The sequence below is a fragment of the Sinocyclocheilus anshuiensis genome, unplaced genomic scaffold (assembly GCF_001515605.1).
Source record: "Sinocyclocheilus anshuiensis isolate Anshui unplaced genomic scaffold, SAMN03320099.WGS_v1.1 scaffold208, whole genome shotgun sequence".
NCBI lineage: Eukaryota > Metazoa > Chordata > Actinopteri > Cypriniformes > Cyprinidae > Sinocyclocheilus > Sinocyclocheilus anshuiensis.
Genome location: NW_015557186.1, coordinates 2,333,839 through 2,347,627, shown reverse-complemented (window position 1 = coordinate 2,347,627; position 13,789 = coordinate 2,333,839). Strand labels below are relative to the sequence as shown.

The 13,789-nt window shown below is 35.6% G+C and overlaps 1 protein-coding gene across 1 annotated transcript in view; it reads right to left on the bottom strand.

Moving 5' to 3' along the window:
- LOC107678777 (kelch-like protein 29) overlaps nt 1-13,789 on the bottom strand; it is a 142,343-nt gene that overhangs the window by 26,899 nt on the left and 101,655 nt on the right. The window lies entirely within an intron of this gene.

Here is a 13,789-nt window from a genome sequence, read left to right as displayed (position 1 = left end):
TAACTGATCAGGATAAACAAAGGACTCATGAACAACTATCACTAAACAAAAACCCAGCTGTGGATCTTTCAGCTAACAACACAATATTAAGAATCAAGGGGATGTAAACTTTTTATAGATTCAACTCACTGATCTATATAGCTCAGTGATTCAACTATTATTTTCTCTTGTGGACTATATGTAAATATCTTTTATGTGAAATATCTTATTCAGGTCAGTACTAAATAAACAGTAACATGCATTTTGTATGATCCCTCTTATTTTGGTAAAATAATTAATATTTTGCAGATTCTGAAACTTTTGACCTCAACTGTAAATATTGTTATCTTTTAATGTATTTTATACATTTTAAAATCCTAGAACTGTACGGTTATTTCCAGGGTTAAAACCCATGATTTAATGTGGTCTCAGACTTTCAAAACCTCATGCATGACCATTATTAATGGTTGAAAGTCAAAAAAAATAAATAAAGGTGACTATAGACTTTACACACACACACACACACACACACACACACACTTTCATATCAAAGAATGAGACCGTGATGCATCCGAATAGCTTGAGAAATCCTAGTAGTATCTTGGGACTAAAACAAATACTCTTACAGGCAACATTTACTGTACATGCACAATAAATGTGACCTCTAACTGTAGTGAAAGCACTGTTGCAAGTTTGATCACATTAAGACGGGTAACGGTGATAAACTGGGCCAAGGTTACAACACAGGAACTCCTGTAAACAAACTCATTTCTTGAGCACTTCAATGAACAAGAGAGCCAAAAGACAGATGGCCTTTCCATTTGTCTTGGTGAAAGCAAGACACCTTCAGCACGGAGAGGACCAAAACAGGGAGAAAATGCTCTCAAAACCAGTAGCACCACCATATGAATGAATAACACAAGGCTTTCTCAAGACAACTGGCTTTTAAAAATTTTTTGTTGTGCACATCCCTATCATCATTTGCTGGGTACTGAGGGCGGGCGACCTGAGGGGCGTCTGGCATCATTACTGGAGCAGATCGCCATCCATCCATCAGTGAGAGACGGGATTAGAGAGTCACGCCGGGCCACAAGCACACAAGGCTAGTCACAGACCTTTCTATATATAATCCATCCAGCTCTGGACCTGCTCCCGTGTCAAGGTTACGTCTGCTCTCTCTATGAGCGACGCTCCGCTCTGCTGTAAAGGCCGTATATCTGCCGGTGGGAGCCGCTGATCAGTGTCTTCCCACATTATGTCTGACTTAAAATACATGGCCGACACTGCTGTATAATCACTTTCCTTCATCTGAGAGGTAGACGGCTGATCTACGGTCCAAAACACGAGACCCATCATAGGCGGAGCGTATGTAAGGCTGGCCACGGGTCGGAAATGAATGGGGGCTTGGGACAAAATACCGCTGCACAGTCAGTGAAACTAAATCCGTTACGGCTGTCGCGAATAAAATTAACATGAAATTAAGTGTCGATTGCAGCATTACATTTAGATCTGTTGTTGCATCTGTATGTTGCATCATAACAAATCACACACACAACTCAATTAGAAGCGTTCAGATGAGTCATCACTGATACGACAGAGATTTGATAAGTGTGAGTGCTGAATTCTGCACTCTCACGAATTCTCTCATTATAAACAACAAAGTGCAGATGTACGTATGATGTAGTGATGGGTAGTTCAGATCATTTTACGGACTCGGATCTTTGAATCTTTTTTCAAGTCATTTCTTTCATTTCAGCAGAATATAATTAAAATGTTACATGTTAATAGCCAAATTCCACAACACATCTACTTGCACAACATTTCGAATAAGAAAAAAAACTATAATTCAGCCAAATTATGAGAAACAGAAACGATTTATTCATAGTTTCAGGTTATTCGTTCTTTTGTCACGTCACATGCCTATAGGCTATGCAGTACTGGAAACAGTATTGATTAGTTCATCTCTCGAGTCTTCGGGTTTGAGTCATTCTTTCTTTTGTCACGTGCCCGATTCCCGGCTCAGTATCTAACAACAAACACAGACATTACATATTATTAACTGTATATTGTTATTATATTTGCTTTATCAAAGTGATTTTTCCTCATCATACTGATCAAGTTTAAAGCCTTAACCAACTCTTATTACCACATTCAATGTTAACCATCAAGACATAAATTCACAAATTTATAAATTGTAAGAAATAAAAAAGCTACAATTTGAGAACAGAAACGCATCACATGACTGTAAACGTGTTTGTACGGGAAGGCTGGGAATTATTAAGTAATTTCTGTATCCAATACTGTTGTCACATCACGTGACTAAAGAACGAACCGCTCAGAGCTGAAGACTTGGGAGGTGACCTAATAATTTCTGTTTCCTGTAAAGAACCAATAGGATGTTACGCATGCACGAACGAATCCCTAGCTGAGACGACTCGATGTTCCTGAGTAATATTAAAGATTCGTTCAAATTGAACGAATCGTTCATGAACGTCACATCACTAGTATGATGTAAGTAAGAGATTCATCCATCAAACAGTGTATAGACAGCTTCACTGATTATAACGGGAGTTTTTTGTTCGTTATAATTAGTTATGATCAAGTTAAATACAAATCCAGTCGTATTAAAAATATCTTATGACACCCATATCTGGTACTTGCCTAAAAAGACGAGTATACGATGTGCATAGTTAATAGCTTACACTAATATTCGGCTACTCTTAGCCTTACCCTGTAGCTGGTTCTCCCTCCACCTATGAGACCCATTGATCTTGTCAGACTGATTGTGATAAACGCTTTTCGCTCCTTCAAAATAATACAGCAGGTTACAGAGGAATATGGTTATGCATCTATAATCATTTTAGAGCTTATGCAATATATATGAGCCATGTGATATCACTCTGTATAATCATGGCTGTGATATTGCTTTAATACAACAATTGGAGCATTTATACAACAGTACAAGTGTGTAAATAAATAAGACACAACCACATAGTTTCTTATTAAACATTTTGTATGCGGAACTACTTCCTTCCGCCACGGATTCAAATCTGCTCGTTAAATTTACCGAAAACGAATGATATCTTATGTTTAACCACTATAGAGACATCAGAGCCAGTGGCAAATTCCAGAAGATCTGGCCGATGTGAGGCTGCTCTCGGTGGGTTCATGAGCGCTGAATGCCCGCTGATGCCCTGGAGCTCACATCTCCCAAAACGTCGAAGCAAATGTTCAAATAGACGTTATTTATTTTTTTTCAAACGGTGAAACGGTTCCTGTGGCGATACTGGGATAGTAACACACGGTTGGAAAGACCTTTCAGCCAATCAGATTCGAGGACAGAACAAACTATTGTGTATGTATATATAACATTACTGTAATGAAAGGAGTGTGTGTGTGTCTGTGTATTTGATTGTCATTACTGCATGACAATTTTTAATATAAATCAGCATATTCTAAAGGTGATACAAAACATACTGCCATGATAATGTATAAAATAAATAAATAAATAAATATTCACACAAAAAACACACATATACACATACATATACGTATATACATATATACATACACACACACACACACACACACACACACACTGTGTATGTTGTATCACTTTTAAAATATGTAGATTTAAATAAAAATCAATGTAATGCAGTAATGAGAGTCTAGCATCACTCGCTTTTGACAATAATGTGTAATGAGCATGATTTTTCTTTTTTTGCATCAGAGTAATGATAATGTGTGTCATTTTCATAAATAGCACAATTAAAAAAAATAAATAAATAAATAAAATAATAATAATCTAAAAGGCTATCGAAGATGTAACCATCCAAAACACCCTAGCAACCATTCATAAAACCCTAGCAACATGGCAGCAACCTTGACAGAGGCAAGCTCATATTTTTATCACAAAATATAAAAACAAGTTAATGGAAAAAATACTATTATAGAAAAGATTGTATATACTTGTATTGTACATGAAATGCTGAAGTAAATTACTAGATGGAAAATTGAAACATTAACTTTTCTGCTTTTGAAGCCGTTTTTAATGAGCTCTGAGGTGTACTATGATTAAAAGATCACAGCAAACACCTACATTAACAGGTCAAGAGCATTTGAGAGTATTTATTTACAAAAATCAGCTGAATAAATTTAGCATGAATGATAAGCTAATGTTAATGGAAATCAGTCCAAAGTTAATGTGATTTCCTAGAACAGCCTCCTTGAAAAACCCTCAATTAGACACAAGCAGAAAAGAAAAAGGGTTTTATGGCAACATCAAATGTCCCCAGCTCATTTTATATATTTATTTTGTTGTGTGTTTGACATTTTTATTTTTTAATGTCTACATAGTTTTTATTTATTTTTATTACATTTTTTATTTTAGTTATTAAATGAGAAATGTTGCCATACATACATACATACATACACAGTGTTGGTTGGTTGTAGTTTTAGTTTTTAAACTTTACACACAGACAGATGCTCCATTTCTCCCATCTGTTATGATAACGCAGTTCATATCTCCACCTCTCCTACAGCACAAAATTCAATGAAATCCAGAGATACACGGATGGTTTTGATCGACTACGCATCTGCAATGATCCAAAAAAACAGTCTGTTTGCTTAGTCTTTCCATAAGGCTTCATGATGTGCACCAAAACAAACAAGAAAACACTACAGCAGCCACTCCAGCACCAACTGGAACAGACAGCCATCAAAGACGCTGAATTTCCGGAAATAAATAGTGTTTGAGCAGCAGAGGACTGTTTTTATCATGTTTGGCCGAACCGCAGCGGTTCATTGACACAAGGGAAACGAACGGATCAAGAGACGCCCATTAAATGCCAAGCTGTGGCCCCACAAAACACACAACGGGCTTTAGAGAATAAAGACACTGCTATGATGATGTTACAGAAGAAGTCTATAGACTTCAACAGGGCCGTAACCATCACAGACACTGAGCGGGGACAAGCCCCCCCCAATAAATAGAAACGGCCAAACTGTGCCCCCCAATATTTGAAAATCTTGCAGATCTGCTGCACTCCATTACGCAGCGCTCTGTTTGTTGTTAGGATAACAACGCACTGGATAGCTGGCCAATCACAGCACACCTCGCTTTTTCAGACCGATGAGCTTTGTAAAAATCTATGCGTTTCAGAAAGGCGGGTCATAGAGGAGAAACAATAATGTACAGTATGTGGTGATTGAGATGGCCAATCAAATCAAAGTAGGCGGGGTTTATTTTTCACAGAAGCAGAGCGTGAATTCCAGACGCGACACGAAGCGTCAGTTTAACTCTGAAAGAGAGTGAAGGGAGATGGAAGTAGTGAAACATTTAATATTTGACAGCTGCACGATAAATAAAGGTATTGTCTCCCAAAAGAAAGAATTGACTCTGAACAGCCTAAACGTTCGTTTTATTTTCACTTCCGAAAAATGAACCTGCAATGAATCAGTGGTTAAACTTCATTTTTTCTCCACTGTACCTCAGCAGTACAAGCCCAAACTTTTTTTTTTTCTTTATGCTTCATTAAAAAAAAAAAAAAATGTTCAAGACATGGTTACGGCCTTGGACTTTAGATTGGATGTCGCATTGAATTTAATGTGGATGAAAAAGAGGCTGTGAGGCTTATGGCACTAACTGTATATAGGTCCTAGATCATGTAATTTTCACAACTCACAACTTTCAAAACTGTTTTTATTAAGTTTTTGTCTACTTAAAGTTCAGCTGAACAAACACTAAGTTGTTAAACAATGGGGCGATCCATTGAAAACACTGTACTTCAGTCCCTTACAGTCTCATTTGCATTCCTGTCAAAAAATTACCCTGACTAAGGTCTATTAAGTGGCAAGAGACAAAGAGAGCTCCAATTAAAAATAAAAATACTGTAATTTGTGTCCCGTCTTGCCGTTTTGGCGATCAACGGGGTCTGAAAATCCACTTCGTTGGAGTGGAAGTACGGCAGAGATAAAGGCACAGCAGCAGACGGCAAGCTATCAGCTCTTTAATCCCATGGTGTGTTGAGATTTCACGGTGGGACGCTCTATCTCAACACGGCACAATAGGCCTCGCTTTGACTGCCTATAGGAGCCAACCGCAGAGACACTCTCCATTCATTTACAGGGAAAATCAAGAGCAACTACTCGTACTTTGGTCTGTTCCTCTGGGAACCATTCAAAGATGTTCATGAAACCAAAAGTATTACAAAACCAAATGATTAGCATTATGAAAAAAACATGCTCCGTACCGTCATTATTATTGCTCAAAATTCAGGATCAGGGATTAGGGCTTGGTAAGATTTTTTAATCGTAAGTCTCTTCTGCTCACCAATGCAACATTTATTTGTGCAAAAATACAGTAAAATCAGTAATATTGTGGAATATTTTTACAATTTCAAAGAAGTGTTTTCTATTTTAATATATTTTAAAATGTAATTTATTTCTGTAATGCAAAGCTGAATTTTCAGCATCATTACTCCAGTCTTCAGTGTCACATGATCCTTCAGAAATCATTCTAATACGCTGATTTGCTGCTCAAGAAACATTTCTTATTATTATCGATCTTGAAAACTGCTGCTTCATATTTTTGTGGAAATTGTGATACAGATTTAAGGATTCTTTGAGGAATATAAAGTCTAAAAGAAGAAATATATATTTTTTTAACATTATACATGTTTTTACTGTCACTTGCTGAATAAAATTATTAATTTCTTTAAATATAAAAAATGTATTTAAAAAAAAAAATATATATATATTTTTTAAATACCAATAAATAAATAAAATGCTCAAGAAACATTTCTTATTATTATCGATCTTGAAAACTGCTGCTTCATATTTTTGTGGAAATTGTGATACAGATTTAAGGATTCTTTGAGGAATATAAAGTCTAAAAGAAGAAATATATATTTTTTTAACATTATACATGTTTTTACTGTCACTTGCTGAATAAAATTATTAATTTCTTTAAATATAAAAAATGTATTTAAAAAAAAAAAAATATATATATTTTTTAAATACCAATAAATAAATAAAATAAATAAAAACCAAACCCTCATTAAGATAAAATAATTATTAAATTATATTAAATTAAAAATCAAGTCAAATCAAAACAAAACAAAACTTCTAAATGGCAGTGTAACTAACCTTAATTAAAAACAACAGTAATCACTATGATTTTTGCCTTGATTGGATGGTAGAAAGCATTTTTTCCTCTTTGGATTAACATGCACCAATGAATCATTCACATTAATACCAGGAATGTGCACTAAGAAAGTACATAGAGTTTTTTAATTTAATGCCGACTTTATAGCATATACTTGGTGATCCATGTTGATGAAGTTTTTAGCTGAACAGCGATAATCAAAGCAATATTTCCTTTTTGGTTAATGATTACATAATATGCCCATTACAGACAGATCACATTCAAGTTCAGATTTAGCACTTTAATTGGAGCAGACGAGCATTTGGCTTTAGCAAGTGTCATGCTGCATTGTGAGAGTGCCAAGTCATGACTGCATGACAGAGAAAATAAACTCTCTAGAGCCGCTGCTCACCCCTCTGCCCCTTGTTTTCACTCCCTCTCCTACAGTAATTCCAGAGCTAAAGACATAGAACGACAGCTCAAAGTGTGAGACTGTGGCTTTACGACCGGAATCCATCATCAAAGAGCAATTAAACAGTAAGTGTTGCTGATTGGGCTTGAACGGAGCACGCCGTCAGAATAATCAGCGTCCGCGCTGCCGTCGGAGGGCTGGACTCGAGGGGTGTGGTATTTCAAGACGCCACAGCCACCACGATTAGCACCAGGATTCAATGCACAAATATGACATTTGATGAGCCGGTGTGAACATGTGGTGCTGTACACAAGCTGTGTTTGTGTATAATACCATCAAAATGAGAATGCCTTCACCCACTAAATACAGCTGTCTCAACACAAGCAGTCTGCCATGGAGCTTGACTTCAGGCATATTTCAGAAATTAAAAATGCAATGATCTTGCTATTAGGCTCAGTACTTTTACTCACTAAAATGCTTTAAGAATGCATGCAACATTTATTGTAAATACAATGGAGATGCTCAGCAGTGGCTGGAAACTTCACGCTAGTCTTTCTTTTTTGTAGCATTCAAAAATAAATAATTTAATTTAATAATTTATGCATTTAGCAGACGCTTTTATCCAAAGCGACTAACGGTGCATTCAGGCTATACATTTTTTTTACCAGTATGTGTGTTCCCTGGGAATCGAACCCATGACCTGCTAATGCAATGCTCTACCACTGATTCTTTGGATTAAAGTGCACTGATGAATCATTCACAATAAAACCAGGAATGTGCATTAAGAAAGTAAATAAAGTCCATTTTAATTTCATGCCGACTTTGAAATAATATATGCAATGCCTAGATATACTTTAAGCTCTAGACATTATGAACGCAACAATCTTGATATCAGGTTCATTACTGTGCTATTGTATTTTTTAGACCCTTTTATTTGCCGAGAGAATTCGGCCAAATAACTATTATTCTGACTTACGTTGCTGGTCCGAATATGGAAATAGCTGCTGAAAGATTAGCAGAGAGCTATAATTGCGCTCTCTCTCTCAGTCTACCGAACAGTCGGTTTTTATTTTAGGAGATTTTAACATGTGTAGTTTGTCTGATTATTTACCCTCTTTGCAGCAATATGTAACTTGCCCAACTCGATCCACCCGCACCTTGGACTGTTGCTATGGAAATGTTAACGACGCATATAAAACCTTGTGTCGGCCGCCTTTGGGACAATCTGCTGCCTAAATATAGAAGCAAACTTAAGCAGCAAGCAGTGGTCACTAAGGACATTCAGGTATGGACGAATAATTCTGTTGAGCAGCTCCAAGACTGTTTTGATGACACGGATTGGGACTTGTTTTTTAATACTGGAAACGATATGAATGAAATAACAGACACAATCTCATCTTATATACAGTTTTGTGAGAAAAACGTGATTGGGACCAAAACGGTCAGAATTTTTCCTAATAATAAGACATGGGTTTCTAAAGACTTGAAATTGTGTCTGAATGATAAAAAGAGTTTTTTGTAGTGGTGATTTTATTACTTTTAGAGAGTGTAAAAGAGTTGTAAGGGGTAAATTGAGGTAAGCTAAATTACATTATAAGAATAAGATTGAGGGAAATTTTACAACAGGCAATGTTCGGCAAGCGTGGGATGGTCTGAATATTATGATGGGTAGGATTGCTCCCCTATTAATTTGACGGAGTTGGATGTGGTCGCTTCCATTTCTAAGATAAAACCTGGTAAAGCTGGGGGGCCTGATGGTATTAGTGGTAAAGTGTTAAAGAGCTGCTGTCACCAGTTGAAATGTGTATTGACAAGGCTATTCCAGGCTTTGTTGCAAGCTGGAACTGTACCTTCCGTATGGAAAGAAAGTGTGATAATCCCAGTACCAAAGGGGCCTTCAGTTCATACTGTGAATGATTTTCGCCCTATAGCTTTAACTTCTGTGGTATGTAAAACTATAGAAAAGGACTCTTGTCAAACATCTAATGTCATCTGTTGGTTCAAGTATTGATCCTCTGCAGTTTGCATATAGACGAAATAGGGGCACTGATGATGCTGTGTTAACTATGATGGATTTTGTAACTTATCATTTACAAAAGTCAAATGCATATGCCAGAATTTTATTTTTAGATTTTACATCAGCATTTAACACAATGAGGGTTGATATTTTGTTAGAACGGTTAATATCCATTGGTGTCAACAGGTACCTGGTTTTGTGGATTAAGGACTTTTTGTTGTCCCGTACTCAGAGGGTATGGTATAATGGTCAGCTGTCAGATGAATGCACTGTTAATACGGGGGCCCCTCAAGGAAGTGTAATATCACCTGTATTATTCTCACTGTATATTAATGATTTTATGATTCACAATTCTAATTTTAAACTTTTTAAGTATGCAGATGATATGGCTTTGGTAGGTCTTCTCCAAAAAGGTGATATAAATGAGTCTGTTGAATATATGAAATATGCTGAAGAACTCCTGGGCTGGTGTAATAATAGTGCACTGGTATTAAATATAAATAAAACCAAGGAATTAGTTATCAGTCGTACTAGGCAAGATGTTGCAGTTGTGCCTGTAATGATAGAGAGTCACCCGGTTGAGATTGTTGATAATTTTAAATATCTTGGCACATATACAGACAGTAAACTGAGTTTTGTGGATAACACTAATAATATATATTTTTTTAAATGCATGCAACGTCTATTCCTAATACGGAGAATCAGTAGGTCTAAACATATTGGAGATTGCCTACAAATCATTGGTAGAGAGTGTGCTGACCTATAATTTAACTTCATGGTATGGGCATCTTAATTGCAAGCAGAAAAATAATCTGGCAAGAGTCACTAATATAGCTAGTAAAATCATTGGCAGACCACAGAGTAAGTTGGGTGAGGTTTACACCTCAAGATGTGTTGGGAAAGCGGAGTGTATATTAAAAGACCCAACTCATCCTCTGTGTGATCAGTTTGTTTTATTGCCCTCTGGGAGACGATTTTTAATGCCTAGAGCAAAGACAAATATTTATAAAAGGTCTTTTGTACCTGCTGCAATCGGATTTATTAATCAAAAAGCTATGTGATTCAGTATGATGGTTTTTATGTGTTTTGTAGTATGTGTCTGTATGTGTATTTGGTTTTCGCTGGTGTGGTCAAAGACACATTTCAACCATGGTCGACAATAAACATGTATTGTATTGTATTGTATTGTATTGTATTTGTAGTCAGTAAAGAATAAAGTATGCATGCAATATTTATTGTACATAAAATGGAGATGCCTGGTAACTTTATGCACGCCTGGCATTAAAAAAAAGTAATAAATCTTACTGACCCTAACTTTTGAATGGTACTGTATCTACCCTCTTTACAAACACAGTAATCAGTAATTACAGTAATTAGATTATTACCCAAGTAATCAGATGATTTTGGGCTTGATTGGATGGTAAAAATAATCTATTTTTTCTTTGCATTAATATGCACTAATGAATTATTCACAATAAGACCAGGAATGTGCATTAAGAAAGTTAACAGAGTCGATACTAATTTCATGCGGACTTTAAAGCATATACTTTTAGACATTATGGATGCATAACCTTGATATCAGGGTCAATAGTGTGCTAATGTACTTGTACGCACTAAAATGATCTTAGAATGAAGAATGCAATGCATGCAATGCATTCAATAGTTACTGTAAATATAATAAAGATGCTCAACGCTGCCCGGTAACGATATGCACATCTCTCTCTTTGCTGAGTTACTGTAAATATAATAAAGATGCTCAACGCTGCCCGGTAACGTTATGCACATCTCTCTCTTTGCTGGCAACAAAACAAAACAAAACAAAACAAAACAAATAAATAAAATAAATCTTACTGACCTTAACTTTGGGCAGTGCATCTAATCCTACTTATAAAAGCTTTAATTTTCTGTAAAGCTGCTTTGCAACGATTTGTATCGTGAAAAGCGCTATACAAACAAACAAACAAACTTGAATTGATTTGAATAAACAACAGTAATCACTAAATGCTTACATAATAACCTAAGTGATCAGACCTTAATTAGATGGAGAAAAGTGTGTCTTTTTTCTTTGGAATAACATGCACTAATGAATCATTCACAATAAGACCAGGAATGTGCATTAGGAACGTAAACAAAGACACTTTTAAATTCATGCTGCCTTTAAAATAATAATATATAGAAGTAAATGCTTTAGACATTATGGATGCAACAACCTTGATATCAGGTTCATTACTGTGCTAAACTCACTAAAACGCTCTAAGAATGAAGTTTACATTTGAATGGTAGTGTATCTATCTGCAATTATAAACAATAATGATAACTAACTGCTTTAATACTAATGACCTATGATGTTTGCCTTGACTGGAGGGTAAAAACTTTTTTTTTTCGCTTTGGATTGATGTGCACTTGTGATGAATGATTTACATGAAGACCAGGAATGTGCTTAAGAAAGTAAATAGAGCATATCCTTGCATATATTTTAGACATTATGGATGAAACAACCTTGAAATCAGGTTCAATACTGTGCTAATGTATTTGTACTTGTTATAATGCTCCAAGACTGAAGCATGCAATATTCACTGTAAATAAAATCGAGACGCTCAACAGTAGTCAGTAACTATGCAAATCTTTCTTTTTTTGTGGCATTAAAATTACTGAAATCCACCTAAATAAATACTTGCTTAAAGTTACCAGTCACTGCTGAGCATCGTTATTTTATTTACTCACTAAAGTCAGTTTTATTCTCATTCGGCATTTAGAGAGGTGTATATATCCACAGGGAGCGTTTAAAACACACTCCAAAAAATAATCTGCAGCATTATGATGACTTCTAAGACGCCCGTTCAGTCAAAATCGAACAAAAACATCACAAATATCCTCCAGGGAGAATGCAATCCCAGAATGCATTGCAACAAGCTGAAATCAACGATGATGAAGTGAGAGAAATGTTAACTGTAGCTCTTATCTATATTCTAGGTGTTGTTAGTCTATTATTTACATGTGGCTTCTTTTAGGCTCATTAGTCATCAAATCCTCTCTAACTCCACAGATGTTATGAAGGTTGCAGGTACAGATGTGCAGCTTTTCATCTCACTGAGCACCAGAAGAGCTCACAGATCAGTGTTTCAAATCATCTCAAGTTTATTTCAGTTCTGACGTGATCAGGCAGCTGTCTATGCAAGGCAACTCGCTGCGTTTCCAAACAGAGCCATACAAAAATAAGAGCGAATCAATGACAAACAGCAAGAGCACCTTGATGCTGCTCCCGACTGGCCCGACGGCAGCCTTGAGGCGTGGACTGACTGAAGACATCATGTGATCGCAGTACATGTCATGCTTAGGAGCGTGAAACTGCAGGCAAGATGGATGGTGGGCTATAAATTAGGAGTCAGAGGGGTGCAGTGGGAGGTCGTTCTCTCTCACAAACCTCCACGCTTCTGTCAGTCAGAGCGAGTCTCAGCGGACCGTTCATGGACTCTCATTCATACTGAACACAACAATGGTTAAGCTCAGAGAAACAGCCAGCTCTGGCTTTAACTGCAAAAACTTTTAGCAGATAAACACATTTAGAGTTTACAGGCTTTCTTTTTGTAGAAAACCATCATGATATTGATGACACCATCTTGTTCGCATGATTTTCCCTTTCGAGAAAAAGCTGTTGAATCCAAAATACTGGATATTTTTTAAAAGAATAAAAAAAAAAAAAATCCAATATATTAAAAAGGCTGTCAGACAGACATGTAAAATTATGTAATACATTCAAATATCTACATAGATAATTTGCAAAATAAAATACATTTTAAATTTATATAAAAAAAATTCTTAACAAAAAGGAGTGTACTGAAAATATTCTGTATGTATTTTGCATTTATATTAAAATAAATTAAAAATCAATAAAATGGCAAAGAATTGCATAGATACAGTGTGTGTTTATATATATTTTTAATTATTGTATTTGATAAAATATCCAATATTTAGGATATATATATATATATATATATATACACACACACACACACACACATACACATACATATATATATATATATACATGTATATATATATATATATATATGTATGTGTGGATATTTTATATCATTGATAGAAAATAAATATGTAAATGTAAAAAATATAATTGAATACATTCATTTAGTTTTTTTTTATTTTATTAATTTGAAAGTGTGTATATATACATAAATCGCGTTTGGTCTCGTACTGCATCGCGCACCTTGTCAGTGAC